Consider the following 18,157-nt stretch of genomic DNA (forward strand, 5'->3'; position numbering starts at 1 on the left):
ACATACATACATACATACATACATACATTACATACATACATACATACATACATACATACATACATACATACATACATACATACATACATACATACATACATACATACATACATACATACATACATACAAGCATCGGGTAACACTTAACATGATATTTCCCCTTTCCGTTTTGAGTGATTACCATTTTGATTTTTTTTTTTTTTTTTTTGGTTTGTTTATCTATCCATATTAGTATATTCCATCTACCTTCTATCTGAGTTGAAAGTTGGGGCGCGCGGGGGGGGGGGGGGGGGGGGACAACTTTTTCGTGAACTCAGAATCTTCCCAATAAACAAACCAAAACTCTTGCAAATAAGGTTGTTTACCCTTTCTTTTAACACCAAACCCTCAAACTTATTAAAAGGTGCGCAATTAATTAACTCAAAAGAGGGGAGGCGGGGAGGAACTATGTAGAATGCAGTATAGAAAGTGAAATATATTAACGTGTTAATAATGTTGGAAAAAATAAATACAAGTGACAGAATGCAATTTCAATCAAAACCATGTTCATCCATCCCTAACATCCTTGTATCAGTCCCATCTGTCCATCTCTCTCCCTCCCTCCCTCTTCCCTTCACCTACCTACATACCTACTTACCAGTCTATCTGATTCATAAACCCCCTTCCCTCATATCTATCTACCTACATATCTACATATCAGTCTATCTATTTTATAAATGATATACTTTTTTTAACTTTAAAAAAAGTAAGAACTTGAAACAGACAGTAAAAACATGAATGTATAAACGAATGAATGAATGAATACGAAATCAAATCAAATGCTAACATGACAAAATGAAGTAGACCAAAGGAGCTCTCCTCCTCTCCCCCTCCCCAACACACACACACACACACACACACACACACACACACACACACACATACCGAATTCACACAAGTCACAAGCGTGCTGTTCCATGAGATAAGTGTCAAGAATATGGTTTTAGTTTTATCAGCCTGCAAGATCTGTGGAATAGCACGCATGGTGTTGTTTCTTATATACAATCGATACAATACAAACACACAATTATGCCTATACACTACACACGTGTACAATATTATGGAATTCTTTTAATCAACACACAACAAACAACGACATAAATATTTGCCTATCGCAGTGGTTGTCACCTGACTTGGAAGCCATTGGTCATTTAGATTTTTTCCAGTCGTTCTTGTTATTGGGTCATATTTTTGTTGTCGTCGACGTCGACTATTGATGATATGCGTTTAAGTAAAATGCTCACAACTTCTGCACCCAGAACAGATAACGTTTATTGTCTGATTGATAGAGAACGAATCACCCATCTGGCGGTCTAAAAACAATAACAAAGAGCTGAATGACGTACCTTCATTCAAAATGAATAAACTTGACGTCATTCAGCTCCTGGACCTCCAATTGGGTGATTAGTTCTCACTTGAGTCTCTCTACTTGTCTATATACGTTAAAGGTCACACAAAAGTTTTGTGTGTCGGTATGATTGATCTGACAGACTTACGCGACCCCTGGCGATGAGAGAGTAAAGATTAAGATGGGTCAGGTGGGCAGAACAGGGTTTGTTTGTTTTTTATTTAACCTAGACGAACAGCCTCGAACAATATTTTTCGTTTAAATTTTAACCCACATTTCGTGAATAGTTTACATCAAAACCAACAACATTTGGGTATTGATAGTGCCTAAATAATATGGTATGCATGCGTCTAAGTAAAATTGGTTATTGATAGTACCTATAATACAATAGCGTATGCATGCGTCTAAGTAAAGTTGGTTATTGATAGTACCTATAATACAATAGCGTATGCATGCGTCTAAGTAAAGTTGGTTATTGATAGTACCTATATGGTCTGGTATGAATGCGTTTGAGTAAAATTGGTTATTGATAATACCTTTAACTATAATATGGTATGCATGCGTCTAAGTAAAATTGGTTATTGATCGTAGTGTACCTTTATGTTCTGGCATGCATGCGTTTAAGTAAAATTGGTCATTGATAGTAATAGTACCTATATGTTCTGGTATGCATGTGTTTAAGTAAAATTGGTCATTGATAGTAATAGACCTATATGTTCTGGCATGCATGCGTTTAAGTAAAATTGGTCATTGATAGTAATAGTACCTATATGTTCTGGTATGCATGTGTTTAAGTAAAATTGGTCATTGATAGTAATAGACCTATATGTTCTGGCATGCATGCGTTTAAGTAAAATTGGTCATTGATAGTAATAGTACCTATATGTTCTGGTATGCATGTGTTTTAAGTAAAATTGGTCATTGATAGTAATAGACCTATATGTTCTGGCATGCATGCGTTTAAGTAAAATTGGTCATTGATAGTAATAGTACCTATATGTTCTGGTATGCATGTGTTTAAGTAAAATTGGTCATTGATAGTAATAGTACCTATATGTTCTGGTATGCATGCGTTTAAGTAAAATTGGTTATTGAAAGTACCTAGTATGGTATCCATGCATTTAAGTAAAATCAATTCAATCTAAAGATATTTTTAGTCTCAATTTCAACTACCACCATTTTTTAGTAAACAGATTGCAGCAAAATCAACATTATCCAATTTTAAAAAAAAAAATTTTTTAAAGAACACACACACACACAAAAAACCGAAAACAACCCCCCCCCCCCCCCCCCCCCCCCCCCCCCAAAAAAAAAACAAAAAACCAAAAAAAAAAAAAAAACAATATTCATTTGTCAACATGACAGATACGTTAGATTGTATCTTGTCTATCACATTGAAGCATACATTGATATAACCAATCACTGGTCTCTATTTACAAATTCTGAGGTCCCGTGGTGTTGTTACTAAAAAATATCATATACCAGAAAAAGGTCTATACGCCAATGATTATGAAATTCTTATCTATGGACCGCAAACAACGACATGATAAACGGGAAGTGCAATCGAAGAGGTCGGAATTCGACTTGGAATGGAGTGGGTCACTTGTCCCAACCAACGAGTACTACCATAGCCGACTCTAGCGCATGCCTGTTACCCAAACAACAACCAGCCCCATAGATCCCTGAACATTACTAGACTCAAAATTTTAACGAAGGCTGTTGATTTTTTTTTTGTTTGTTTGTTGCTTTAGGTCTCTTCCAACACAATTGAGGTTATATGAGAGACCGCTGAAACAAAAAAACAAGCAATCTAACAAAAATAGTACAAATGTCAATCAAAATCATAACCTAAAGATATCATAAGCTAAATTATAAATAACCAAGAACAAACAGGCAGAAGATTTACAGAAAAAAAAAAAAATCCCCTGTCAAAAATACAATCACAAACCAAAGAAGCAGGATAGGGTAGTATAGAGAAGAAGAAACGACATCACTATCGGATCGTACACCCATGCGAACATCATAGGTATATGATTCAAGGGTGATGCTCCCATCCAACCACCCGCGAAGGCTGTTGAAATATATACACGTGGTGTCGTCAAGAGTGGCAATGCAATTCCTCTCATTTTGACTGTGTCAAAATATTATGATAAATGCTCACAAACTGCGGGGCAAACTGATCCGGATGACAGACGTGTATTGGAGATGGCTATGATTACGGACACGTGGCGACCAGCCGAAATGATGGGCCCTTTTTTTAAAAAAAAAAATGAAAAAACTATCATTGCATGTAGTAGAGATAAAACACGTGGCCTTGTAGAGTTGTACTGTGTTACAGTATGCATTTCCACACATTGCATGCTGTGTCACAGCCGTGAGAGTGATGCTGCCAAACTTGAAGGCCAACTGAACCGGCTGAGAGGCATGTACGGAGGGATGGGTATGATGACGACACATTATGTTTTTGTAGTTGATATTGATTTTGTTCACGATGTTGTCGTCGTCGTCTTTGTCTTCGTTGCAGTTGATCTAATGGATTATCTGGCGGATAAAATGTACTTTTTGCCCCAGTCAGTCAGAGAAAAAAATTAATTGAATAATTCTCTCACAATATCAATCTAGACACACACACACATATATATATATATATATATATATATATATATATATATATATATATGAGCCAAGGTCAAAAGGTGCCCGCCTGATACCAGTGTTAAGAAAATTTGATTTTTACTTAATTATGGGCTGTTTTTATTGGGTTAATGCCTGTAATCAATTGATAATATGAAGAAGAGATAAAATGAGATAGCTCAACATACTCTGTTCAACAGAATATGAAATAAACAACTTGAAAGTCAAATTTGAATGCTGTTTGGCATGTGCTTAAAACGAGGTCAACGCATCACCTTTTTATAAATCATGTAGAAATTAAATGTGATGTTTTAGCTCACGTGATTGAAATTTGACTAATAGTATAAAGTCAAAATTTACTTTTAAACGCAATTGCAGTATATTACATATCTGATTAAGTTTCATTTAGAGTTCTTAAAAAGTTGGTGTTGCTTGTGACCTTTGGTGTCATCAAACACAGCCCAATACTAAGACTCGACACGAAACTTTAAAGCTCATGTTTAATGTTTATAAAATGTTTATTATGAGAAAAAAGCATAGATTTACTCTCTGAATTCAAATCTTGGAGTAAATGTATACCGATTTGCCGATATTGAGGTTTATTGGTTTTGGTGTCATTTGTCACAAGCAACACGGCATGCGTGAACACGTGGAAGTTTGTTTCGTTAAATGGCGATTCGCAATTTTGATCCACCCTTCTTACCAGTCTTTGAAGTGCAGCACTTTCATTTGCCTTTCCAGCGTGGCTCCAGGCAGAAAAGGTAAGTTGAACTTTGGTGTCATCGCTATTTTACATTGTCACAAGCAACACTTGATATTGGATATTACAAAGTGCCACCAAAAAATTATGTTTTCAGCTGTTATTCTATTTACAAATATGATATTATGACATCTCACATAAGACTGATTTTGACACAATTAATTATTTCCTTGTAATTCTAATTTTTTTATGTTTCAGGGTTGTATCAATCAAGAAAAAGACAAAACTCAAGCTTTTGACGAATCCAGATAAAAGAAGGGTTGTCAAGAAATTTGATTTGATTTACTATTAACACACTAGATTACTACAAACTGCAGATTTGAGCAGTAGGGCGGATGTTACCGTATGGTTACATGAATTCATTACCATGGCTGATATTTATCTAGAGTTTGTGTGACTTCAGGTACTTTTTGTGACCATTGGTGTCATTGGTTAAAATGTCACAGGTGACACTTAAGTTTGAAGTTTCTAATGTATTTCTGATTTCATGTTCTTCAAAGCTTGAAATGTCGTTGAATTACATTTTAACAGGCTATATTACATGTGTTCAGTTGCTATTCTTGATTTATTGAGGCAAAATTGCGTTCTAGTGCCGATTTTGACCAAAGTAATAGCAACAATGGTATTACTAATTTCTAAGTATATTTCCAATTTGAAAGTATTTAGTTTCTTAAAATATTATTGAATTTCATTTTAGAGTAGGTTATTGTGCTTTTTTGACTGAAAATAATGATATATTATGGACGAAAGTGTGATTTGGTGTTGCTTGTGACATAAGTAATGGTGTCACCGGTCTTATGTCACAAGTCACATTCAGATGCTCTAATTTCCATGTATATTTCTATTTTTGAAGTCTTTGGTTTCTGAAATACTATTAAATTCCATATTTAACTGTGGTTATTACACTGGTTTGACTGAAATTAATGATATATTGTCGAAATTGCAATTTGGTATTGCTTGTGACATAAGTAATGGTGTCATCGGTCTAATGTCACAAGTGACACAATGTCGCTAAATAAGATATGCTTTGGTCACATTATTTCCCATCATTTTATTCCAAAAGTTTCTGAACATTGCTGGTAATAAGCATATGCAATATTGTTGTTGGTGTTAATGCACAAATATTTTTATGAAATAATATATTTGCATTCTATGTTGCTTGTGACCAATGACACCAAAAAGCAACATTTTCTCCAATAGTTGGTAATATTATTGTACCATGATTGTTGTTGATTGTGTCTTTTTGTCTATAACTTACTAAATAAAGTTTGATACTCAACAAAAATCATTTGGTTATTGAGTTTTTTGTCCCATTTTGGTGTCACCGGTCACAGGTGACACCAGCAACCTAAAGGTATATTTGACGATATTATGCTGCGTTAGACCTTAAAGTTATCTAAAGGGCCTTTGATTCATGAAGTACAGGGTTTTTGCTACACATATAGAAACATGAATGGACTATTATGTCACTTTTATTTTGAGAAAAAAAATTGGCACCTTTTGACCTTGGCTCATATATATATATATATATATATATATATATATATATATATATATATATATATATATATATATATATATATATATATATATATATATATATATATATATATATATATATATACATATATATATATATATATATATATATATATTGACAAATAACCACATCGTGGACGCGGATGAGAAGAGAAGAAGAAGAAGAAGAAGAAGAAGAAGAAGAAGAAGAAGAAGAAGAAGAAGAAGAAGAAGAAGAAGAAGAAGAAGAAGAAGAAGAAGAAGAAGAAGAAGAAGAAGAAGAAGAAGAAGAAGAAGAAGAAGAAGAAGAAGAAGAAGAAGAAGAAGAAGAAGAGAAAGAGGAGGGGGAGGAGGAGAGAAACAGCTGCACAAACATCATATCATGACATTTCGATTTGTAGATGAGTACACCATGTCCTAACGTCCTTGGTCCTCACCCTATGGGATTGGCCATCGGTACCAGAACACTAAATGTGGTTATCAAAAGGGAAAAGGTGACACCTTGGTATAAGGACATTTTCCTTTGCCCGCGGATATTGTTGTGGGCCATGCTTTTACAAATACCAACGATATACACGTACGCGCGCACTCTCCCCCCCCCCCCCCCTATCTCTCTCTCTCTCCCTCTCTCTCTCTCTCTCTCTCTCTCACACACACACACACACACACAAACACACGCGCTCACGTACACAAGAGGGTAACATATAGGATAACAAACGGGTCATGCCAATTCGCATAATATACCATGAATGGTAAATTAGTTAGGGACGGAGAGGGGGGGGAGAGAGAGAGAGAGGGGGGAGAGAGAGAGAGGGGGGGGGGAGAGATTCTCTCAGAGAAAGAAAGGTGAACAGAGAGAGAAAGAGAGAGAGAGGGAGAGAGAGAGAGAGAGAAGAATGAAAAAGGAGAGGAAAAGCATCATATGGAACAAGATTGCCGCATCCCTACAATCGATAGAGAGCCAGGACAGTAACAGAATAATCTGCCGTTATTTGTTTAAACCAAGAGTATGTGCAGTATGTGCAGTGTTAATCGAACGACACATACACTGTATTCTTTAAAAGAAAAATAACGACCTTCAATCCAACTCTGATTTTAAAAGAAAAATCTTTTGTTTCAAATACAATACTAGATATTATTGCTGTGGCGCTTCTGTTATTTTTACAATTATTATTATTATTATTATTATTATTATTATTATTATTATTATTATTATTATTATTATTATTATTATTATTATTATTATTATTATTATTACTATTAAGTATTGGTGGTATTACAATGTTGTATTTTTATGATTATTTATGGTATCATTTTATGATTTGGTTTCATTTACCTTTTTTTCTCACTTTCATGTCTGTTGTCATCAAATTGTATGGATTATTGATTAAAATCAAAGTTATTTTTGTTTGTCTTATTTTGACTATGGAACTGATACTTATCATAGCAGACCTGCCTACTTGAAATAGGAAAATGTAATAAGTAGTTTTCAAGGTAAATAACATCGTAAACATTTTAACTACCCCTAAAATTCACCAGTTTCTCCTTATAATGCGTGGGGAAAAATATATTTAACTCTATGTGTTAGCTCTGGCACCAGAACTTCGTTTTCAAGAAATGACATTTAACTAAAAACCTTTATTATATCCAGCTCGGGATTTAGCCGTAATACTACGGGAATTTTCGTGGTAGTGAGGAGGTCTGTTGTGATGGGTATCAATATTTAATTTTTTAATTTTTAAAATTTTTTTTTTTTTTAATGATAAAAACTGATTGGAAATGTAAAAGTGATGGTGATAGTGGTAGTGATAATGGTAATGGTGGTGGTGGTAACGGTGATGATTGGGGTGTAGTGATGATGGTAATATTATTATTGTTTATTATTGATATTCTTCTTCGTCTTGTTCTTCTTCGTCTTGTTCTTCTTCTTGTTCTTGTTCTTCTTCTTCTTCTTCTTCTTCTTCTTCTTATTATTATTATTATTATTATTATTATTACTATTATTATTATTATTATTATTATTATTATTATTATTATTATTATTATTATTATTACTATTATTGTACGTATTGATGGTATTACGATTGTTGTATTTTTGTGTGGTGTATCAGTTTATTTTTTGGTTCCATTTACCTTATTTTTCTTCTTTTTTTTTTTTTTACACTTTCACGTATGTTGGCATCAAATTGTTGATTTATTGGCGAAAGCCTAAGATTGAATAAACTTTATTTCAAGCTTTGACAGCCATACAGTTCTACCTCAAATATCACATCGAATGAGTGTGTTGCCCCCCCCCCCCCCCCACACACACACACAAACACACACACACACACAAATACCAACTTGTCAAAAAGTATTATCCGTCATGTCGTAAACAAATGGGTGTCGCTGATTTCGATGTAATCTAATCACAAAATGTTCCGAGGTGAAGATCAGAAGTAAAAAGTCTATGTACGAGTAGGAGTCACGTATTATTCAAAATTATTCCGATACGATTCTAAATTAAATCTTATAAAATCCACCAACGTCTTTTGCATTGCAACATCATCATTTTTGTTCAGCATCTACTACTACTACTTCTACTATGGAATATTATTATAACGCATCATGCTGGAAAAAGGCCATCAGGAGATGCCAGCTTATTCTTATAATTGGCACGCACGGTCGTCTCCTACAGACCTAGTTCGCGTTATTTCCCTTTTATTATGCAGACCTGCAAACTTTCCCCGCTTTTTATCATCGGTAAATTCCTGATTTTTGTTCTCACTGTAGTCTCTTGCTTATCAGATGAAAGGAAGTATAATGCCGATGATGATCTTGGCTACGCAGTCTCAATACGACGCTTGTCAGCATGTCCTCTGCTTGTTGGATCCCTTTTGTAATGTTTCTCACGTGTCCCTGTCCTGTGCCAACGGTTTAAGAGTGAGTAGATCATGTTCCGCCTTCAGTTTTTATGGATCAGTTGTTTGTAGCTGTGAAGATATAAACTCTTCTGGAGCTTATTGGAGCAGATGGTCGGCATTTAGTGTCACTGGAAGTATAGAATGGACGAAATTGACGTCACTCAATTCATTGGTATCGAGTTTTTAGACAGCCAGTTGATTGGGCAATACGTTCCCACCGAATTCAATCAATCAGACTATAACGAGGTCTGAGGTCACACATAGTTTTGTATCGTGTAGGATCTTCAAATTTATGTTTTCCATTAAAACCGTTTTTTATTTATTTTTTTTTTTTTTTTTTTGGCGTACGAGTAAATTCGCATTCCATCCTTTTCCCTTCTTATAAAAAAAAAATAAATAAATAAAAAAAAAACACTCACAATATTGTGTGAGTAAAACTGGGAGGGGAATGGTGTATATATGTTGATCTGTTTTCTTTGGAAATTGAGGTGGAGGGCCCAAGACGTCGACTCGCATATATCCACTCGACGCCCCAACCTGAATATAGTCCACATAACGTTATATCCTAATGTTCCTGGTGGTAAAAAAGGAAAACGCCGCAAAACATCAAAGGAATTAGCGATTGCGTGATAACGATAAAAGATACATTATTCATCTATTATTATAGGATTCATTAGGTCTAATAAATACTAAGACTGTATGCCAATATTTCGTGACAATACACTACACGGTTTAAGAGAAACGGATCAAAATGTGTGATCATGCTGAACCAATTTAAAAAAAAAAAAAAAAAAAAAAAAAAAGCAGACGACGGCACCATGACCAGTGCGAATCAACAAAACCACATCGTGATACCGTTGTCAGCTTAAGCTCTACCGTACCATACTATAATAGTACTGTATAATATAAATATAATATAAATACATTCCGGTCATGGCTGAAATGGCCCTAAGTCTTACCAAAAAAAAAGCTTATTAGCATTAGGAACGAATTCCAGACTCAGCGGTAGTACTACAAACTTAACCATAGCCACAAGGTGTAAATTACATACCTCGCCACCACCAACCCACTTCTAAATACAAATCACTACAAAAGAGTAATCTATTAACTGGTGATTCCTAAACAGATTTTTTTTGGGAGTAGGTTTATCTGTTCTATAAATCCCTTACTTTTTCTTTTCACATACTCATTTGTCACAAGCATATAACCTTAAATAATTTTTTTTTAATATGATAATGGTCTTTATCAAATAATTACAATATAAATAGAAATGAATGAATCCATCAATAAATACATTTAACAATAAAAAATAAATAAATACAAACATACATACATTAATTGATTAAACAAGCTAGAAAGCACATGACAATGTTATCCAAATGTGCGTAGATGGAAGTTAATAAACTTGCTCCCGCAGAAAAAAAAGGAGAGAGAGAGAGAGAGAGAGAGAGAGAGAGAGAGAGAGAGAGAGAGAGAGAGAGAGAGAGAGAGAGAGAGAGTGGGGGGGGGGGGAGGTCAGGGAATGACACTGGTCTAGATAATAATTAATGAAAATTTGAAACCAAGAGCACCAGACATCAAGGCACCGAGACACTAGGACGTTATAGAAAATAATGTAAAACTGCCCTCGGGTGTCTAGATTATAGGTTACTCAACACATTTTATAACGATAAGGTAATCCTGGTATCTTACAATCAGCGATCAGTATGTATGTCCTACTGCCAGTCATTGTGACTGACAAGACGCCGATATAATACACCCAGGCTAGAAAATCCTTGCTTCCTAAGATCTCGATCCATCTCGATTTTTTTAAAACCCGAGCTTACCCAGTAGTAGTAGTAGTAGTAGTAGTAGTAGTAGTAGTAGTAGTAGTAGTAGTAGTAGTAGTAGTAGTAGTAGTAGTAGTAGTAGTAGTAGTAGTAGTAGTAGTAGTAGTAGCGGTGGTGGTGGTGGTAGTAGTAGTAATAGTAGTAGTGGTAGTAGTAGTAGTAGTAGTAGTAGTAATAGTAGTAGTAGTAATAGTAATAGTAGTAGTAGTAGTAGTAGTAGTAGTAGTAGTAGTAGTAGTAGTAGTAGTAGTAGTTAGTAGTAGTAGTAGTAGTAGTAGTAGTAGTGTAGTAGTAGTAGTAGTAGTAGTGGTAGTAGTAGTAGTAATAGTAATAGTAGTAGTAATAGTAATAGTAGTAGTAATAGTAATAGTAGTAGTAGTAGTAGTAGTAGTAGTAGTAGTAGTAGTAGTAATAGTAGTAGTAGTAATAGTAGTAGTAGTAATAGTAGTAGTAGTAGTAGTAGTAGTAGTAGTAGTAGTAGTAGTAGTAGTAGTAGTAGTAGTAGTAGTAGTAGTAGTAGTAGTAGTAGTAGTAGTAGCAGCAGCAGCAGTAGAAATAGTTGTGGTAGAGTAGTATCAGAAACAGTCACCGTGTACTACCAATGCTGTGTTAAATTCAATGGATAAAATAAGCCAATCAGTTTCACCATTCACCAATGGCATGGCTCAAGAGAAATACCCCTACACAGTAGTGGAGTACACTTGATACTTCATATCAAGTATTTCTATTGTGACGGTAATCGATACCGTAGCACCTACTTCGCCTTTGAAATGGTCATTTCAGTCATTCATTGTCCGTATCGGACGGCTGTTCTAGTCAAATTACTGTTTCCGAAAAAAAAAAAAAGAGAGAGAGAGAGAGAGAGAGAGAGAGAGAGAGAGAGAGAGAGAGAGAGAGAGAGAGAGAGAGAGAGAGAGAGAGAGAGAGAGAGAGAGAGAGAGAGAGATTTATCTCATCAAGCACAACACGAGAGTATTATAAAAGGTGAAAGAAAATTCAATGAAAGCACCACGGGGCTCGGACACACACACACACACACACACAGAGAGAGAGAGAGAGAGAGAGAGAGAGAGAGAGAGAGAGAGAGAGAGAGAGAGAGAGAGAGAGAGAGAGAGAGAGATTTATCTCATCAAGCACAACACGAGAGTATTATAAAAGGTGAAAGAAAATTAAATGAAAGCACCACGGGGCTCGGACAGAGCGAGAGAGAGAGAGAGAGAGAGAGAGAGAGAGAGAGAGAGAGAGAGAGAGAGAGATCTGTAGTGACCGTCTGCGAAGAGGAGAGATTGGTTGTAAAATCGGTTGATTGTTGGTGCAGCGGACCGTGAGATCATAATAATAAACAGCAAAGGGGGAAGGGATTATCTACGTCTTTCTTCATTTCATTATTATTTGTAGCTTAGAACACAACACACACACACACACTAACACACACGCATAAATAAATGTATACACACACAAACACGAGATGGTACCTTAGGCCACCAAAATGCAGTTTTACATAACCTACTCTATGCACCAAACCCAAAACATCTGGGCTTGTAATGAAATGTCATTGATGCAATGGCAAATAGTTCACTTCTACTAACACTCACCCCAGTCACGAGAGAAAAAAATATGAATACAGTGTATACCATAAGATTGTAGAGAAACTATTTCTCATTAGAGGATTATGACAGTTAATACTCCCGAAGAGTTGGTGAAATGATATGATTCAGTTCAAGATGACCCGTTTTTTTTTTTTGTTTTTTTTTTTTCTTTGTTCTTTTGAAAGGTTTTGGTCTCCCGGCCCTTGTAATTTATTACAATCACACTGATCTCATTTAAGGGACGGTTTGGGTCTAAGTTTTAGGAACATCCTTCAAAAAATTGATTTTGAGAAAACGATATTTTATTTTCTTAGAAATAATATTATGGAAGTGAAATTCCTTAAAATACACCATAAAGGCAAGAAAACATGGTCGAAAAGGGTACAGGTATAAGAAAAGTGTGAAAATTAGAAAGCTATTTTCTCAATATGCCATTGTTCTAGAGGTATGGATACTGTGTCAAATATTTCTCAGAATCAATTAATTCCATGAAACTGTCTTAAAATTTCCAGAAGAATATGGAGGTCATTTTAGCTTGTTTTTGCGGAAAATTTGCCACAAGATTCTTATACTTTTTTTAAAACCAGATCCCCAAATCAGAACGCAAAACTGGAAACAACAGATATTGTATTTTTAAAAACCAAAAATGTTGGTTTTTATCCTATAATGACAATACTGAATCATTTAAACCTCCCAATATAGGTAATTACATTTTTTTAAAGAAAAGACCAAAATTATCCCTTAATTCAGGAGTTTAATAGACCACAATTCTTCTGAATTTTGTCCATTAAAATTAAACTTATTGCTTAAATAAATAAATAAAAACATTGAAAGAAACATGACAATCACAATTAGATGAGCCACATCCAGATAGGAATCTGGGCCAGGGTTTGGGCAAAACGAAATAGTCTTATTTCAAGGAACATGTAACCCCTTCCCCCGCCCCCCACCCCTAGCACTGAATGGAAAAACATGAGCATTATTTATCATATTTCAACAGACCCAACAATCACTTTTCGAGCCCTTCACGTCACGAATGCGTCCTTTATTCCCACAGCATGCCACGAGGAGCTCGTTTTTCATTTCATATGGTACAAATCACTTATGAGACGTCCCTTTTTGTGCTGGCATTTATGTCTGTATCCAGGTTCTTTTTCACACCCAATTCGAATGCAGTAATGAAGGACACAACACCTTGGCCAGAACTAATTTTGCAATCGCTGTTGTCCATCCGATCACTGGCAATGCTCACGACTGTATTCCTGATTCTCCGACATCACAGATAGTTATCGGAATATTAAAGTTATGCCCAGTTTTGCCTTCCAAAAAGCTCTGTAAATCATTTGGTCAACACAATGATCTTCATTCAAAAGCACTCCTGTTTCGAGCAAGATCCAGCCATAAGCCATAAATGTACATCTTTATTATAAGCACACTCACCAAATAGATTTTGAACATAAGCCAAGCACACAAAGTTTTTTTTAATTTTAAAATAAAGAGATGAAGTTCATCATTAAACATGGCTTTGTGAAACTATCAAAATCCTCTATGGACGTTAACCACATGTACCTAGTCATATCAATCTCATGTGTATGAAACAAAGAAAGTTTATTGGTTAACAACTACGTGATAAAAACAGGTCCATAAAAACCACAGCAATAACATTAATAATTTAACAACAACAGCCAAGGAATGGGGGATAGGGAGGGGTGGTGGGTGGGGGTTATAGGAGGCAGATTAGGAAGGGGAGATTTAATATTGCAAGGGACAAACACAACTTTCAAGAATAATATAAATGAGAAGAAGAAAAAGAAAAAAAAAAACAACAATAAAAATGAAGATGGGAAGTAGAAGAGGAAGTGAATGAAGAAGGGGGGAAGAGGAAGGAGGATGAGGAGGAGGAAGGAGATGAGAGCAAACCAACAACTGTTAAGTTAAAGTAAAGAACCAACCAAACCATTAATCTTTGCATGTAACGATATTGGTGAGAACAAAGACGAACAGTGCAGAGAAATAGAACAATGAATTAAAAGTACAAGCTTCTTAAAATACATCGTCCCAAACTCACGGATCAATGTCACATACATTGTGACAGAGAGATAATCAGTCTAACCTAAAAGATAGGAATTCCTTCCCCCCCCCCCCCCCCCCCCCCCCCCCCCCCCAAAAAAAGTAATTGAAATGACACACTTTCAGAACATACAACCTAATGCATACATTTATTAAAAAATCAGGGAGGAGGGGCTGAGGAGATCAGTCTGAATGTCTTAGGGACATTGACTTAGTAGTACGAAAGAACACAGTCCAACTATAACGATGCTCTATCTGATTCTCAAGGTAGTCCTTCAAAGCCAATAGTGCTGGGAGGACAGAAGAGTCAGAGAAATAATCTCGACTGCACTCGGCATCGATCTCAGTCCCCTTGTTTGTGAAGCGAATGCTCTCCCAACTGAACCATTGAGAACCCTGATTCCCAAGGACTGTGCTTTTAAAAGTAAAAGGAGACCATTGTAACCAAAATCTTACCCTCTCCCTCTCCTCAAGATTGTCTCACATCACATAATATGAAAGAGATCGTTGAAGTAGACACAACCATGAACATTTATTTAAGACAAAACTCATGTGTCACAAAGTGATGTTATTAAAGCTAATACTCTCATAGTCTCTTCTTTGTTTTCTTTCTCATTTCCTCTTTTAGCCATAAACGGTGTCAGTTGGTAAATCGTCAGTTAAGTACTATTAACTGCCACAGAGTGATGACAGTAATATTAAAAATTTCTCTTCTCTCTCTCTCTCTCACACACATTTTCTCTCTTTCTCTTTCATTCAATCTCTCTCTCTCTCTCTCTCTCTCTCTCTCTCTCTCTCTCCCTCTCTCTCTCTCCTTTCCTCTTTATGCCTCAGACCATACCAGTCAGTAAATCATTGACCATTAATTGCCATGGAGTATGGAGTGGTGTTAATATTACTATTCTCATTATCTCTCTCTCTCTCATTTTCTATTCTTTCTTCATCTCTCTTCCATTTACTTTCTCTCTCCTCTCCTCTCTCTCTCTCTCTCTCTCTCTCTCTCTCTCTCTCTCTCTCTCTCTCTCTCTCTCTCTCTCTCTCATTTCCTCCCTTTGTCATGACCATGTCAGTTGGTAAATTGTCAACTATTAACTCTGTTAACTGCCATGGACTGATGTCATTGCTACAAATCTTTAATTGTGAATTGTTGCCTTATATGACGATGTGTGCAGTATATTTTTTATTTAAATAACAAAGGAAATCCATCCTTTTTTTTTTAAATCGATCGGGCATTTGAATACATGGCAGGGATTCGCCACTGTTCTTCTATGAATCTGAAGTTTGGATCCAAAAACAACAGTAATATTTGTTCTGACATTACATGATTTTAAATCGTCTTCAAATGACTGAAAAGACATTGTAAAATTAAAAACAAATGTTGACGAGTGTAGACCCAAACCTTTCCACAACGATTGACATTAAATGAATTATTGAAAAGTGTAAAATTCTGATGCTCACATCATGCACTTGAAGAGTTCCAATTTGACTCCTAGGTAGTTGATGAACCGTCAACTACCAAGGACCCTTCCTTAGCAATTGACACTTCAATCAAATACTGACAATGCCAGCCAACCAGTTTTATCAGCTTGTCACTGCTATAACATTTCAAGACATTGACTTTGAAAGTAGATTTTCAAACAGATGGCTTATCATTCTAATTCAAATTCTAATGATTGCCTGACAAAAAGGGTTGGGTTTACTTTTCTATTCGTCACCTTTTAAATTATCTAAAAAAGATTTTTGATCCTAGACATTAACAATATACCAAATTCTCATCATGCGCACCTTGACGCCATACCCTATTACTATTTGACTTATCGGCAATCCCATAACAGCAACAACAACAAAATTAATTTTTAAAATAATGAAATTGAAAGTGAAAGGAAATGATGCTTTTACTTGAGACTTGAGATAACGTTTTTTCTCAACAAATCATTGATCTAGAATACACAAAAAGACTGAAAAAGATACGAATACCGAGCATGCAGTATAAGAGAGATAGAGGAGACCTTATCGAAGTGTTCAAATACACGCATAATCTATACTCTGTGTAAACATGAGCCTTCTCAATCTTGATTCCACCAGCACCACAAGAGGACATAGATTCAAACTCTCAAGGAAAGGTGTTCTCTAAGCAGAACTTCTTCTCAGTTCGGGTAGTCGACAAATGGAACCGCTTGCCCGCAACAGTTGTCGACAGCCCTTCATAGAAGGCATTCAAGTGCCATCTCAGCGCTCATTGTGAAACAGAAAAATACTGTTTGTGGAGTTTAATTCAAACACCTCCTTCCATTATGTGGCATGCTCAGTTTTGAGAGACGTGAATTAAATATGTTCATAAATAAACAAGAGCAGATAAAAGGCTGTAACTGTAAAGGCCTACATAAATCTGGACTTATATCATATCATTGTGACCATTGGCATTGGCGACCCTTCTCTCTATGCTATGGCTATGACTATGATGATGATGATACTGATACTCCACAAAATGAATGAATTAAGATTCCCCCCCCCCCAATATGAATCCATCACCTATCACTATCACAATCTCTTTCATCTATTTCCAATCTCTAATTCTAGATATATATTATTGCAAGGCAATGTCAATGGCAATCGGACCTTTTCTTTGGCTTTGAATTTTGAATTTGAGTTTGTTGAGTTTGAGTTTGAGGAGATACAACTTGTATTACAAGAAAAAAAATCGTACAAATTCAATTCTTGTAGATCCTCCCAGTCGGCGTGTGATAAAAAATAAAAATAAAATATGAATATAATCCTATTTTTAAAAAGTAAAGGTAAGCGGGCAAAGGCAAAGTGAAAACCAAAAGACTTTTCATGAATCGTAAATCAAGTGGTCACTCGACTTCCCGAACCCTCGTCAACAATCAGTCAATCTGTTTGTCAAAAATTGTCATGGCCTGTCCAAAACACTTCTTGTGATGTTTGACAAAAGTCATTTGAGTACTTAATGGAAAATTAATAGAATTTGACTTTAATACTAAAACAAAGTGTGTAAAATGTACTCACAAATATCAATGATAATCCGATAATAACGAAAGCCAGTCTAAATGTGTCGGCATTCGGTTGATTTTGTATCGACTTTGTGTGCTTCCATGTTTTCAAATAAAATCTGGCTCTTACAATTTACTCCCTTCATGCGAGAATTGGAGAAGGAAAATTATAGAAGATTGTTTACGAGTTTATCCTTGATCATTGAATGCTTCACTGATTTTAATTTCATATTTACTTTGTAATCTTTATATTTGTCGTTCTATTATAACAAAATATGTGAATTAAACATGAGAAATTAAAACAATTACCTCAGTAGGGGGGAGGATCTTGTAGCGGCAATGAAATACAATTAAATACTCCGCAGTGACTAAATAGCCTCCATATTCTTGTGAGATGAAAAAACATTGTTTGGACCGCCTAAAATGGTCTCTGTGGTTGATTGTTCAAGTTGGTAC

At 35.5% G+C, this 18,157-nt stretch overlaps 1 protein-coding gene across 2 annotated transcripts in view; it reads right to left on the bottom strand.

Annotated features, from left to right (window-relative positions):
* LOC144959784 (vang-like protein 2-B) overlaps positions 1-17,831 on the bottom strand; it is a 60,995-nt gene extending 43,164 nt beyond the window's left edge. Inside the window, exon 1 of one of the 2 annotated variants that reach the window (XM_078892529.1) lies at positions 17,718-17,831. The gene's annotated coding sequence lies outside the window, so the exon portion shown is untranslated. The remainder of the gene's footprint in view (positions 1-17,717) is intronic. The other variant, XM_078892528.1, reaches the window with a different exon arrangement.
* Positions 17,832-18,157: the final 326 nt, after the last annotated feature.

Source organism: Berghia stephanieae, chromosome 14, assembly GCF_034508935.2.
Source record: "Berghia stephanieae isolate SIO BIC M18660-M18661 chromosome 14, UCSD_Bste_1.3, whole genome shotgun sequence".
In the NCBI taxonomy this organism is placed as follows: Eukaryota; Metazoa; Mollusca; class Gastropoda; order Nudibranchia; family Aeolidiidae; genus Berghia; species Berghia stephanieae.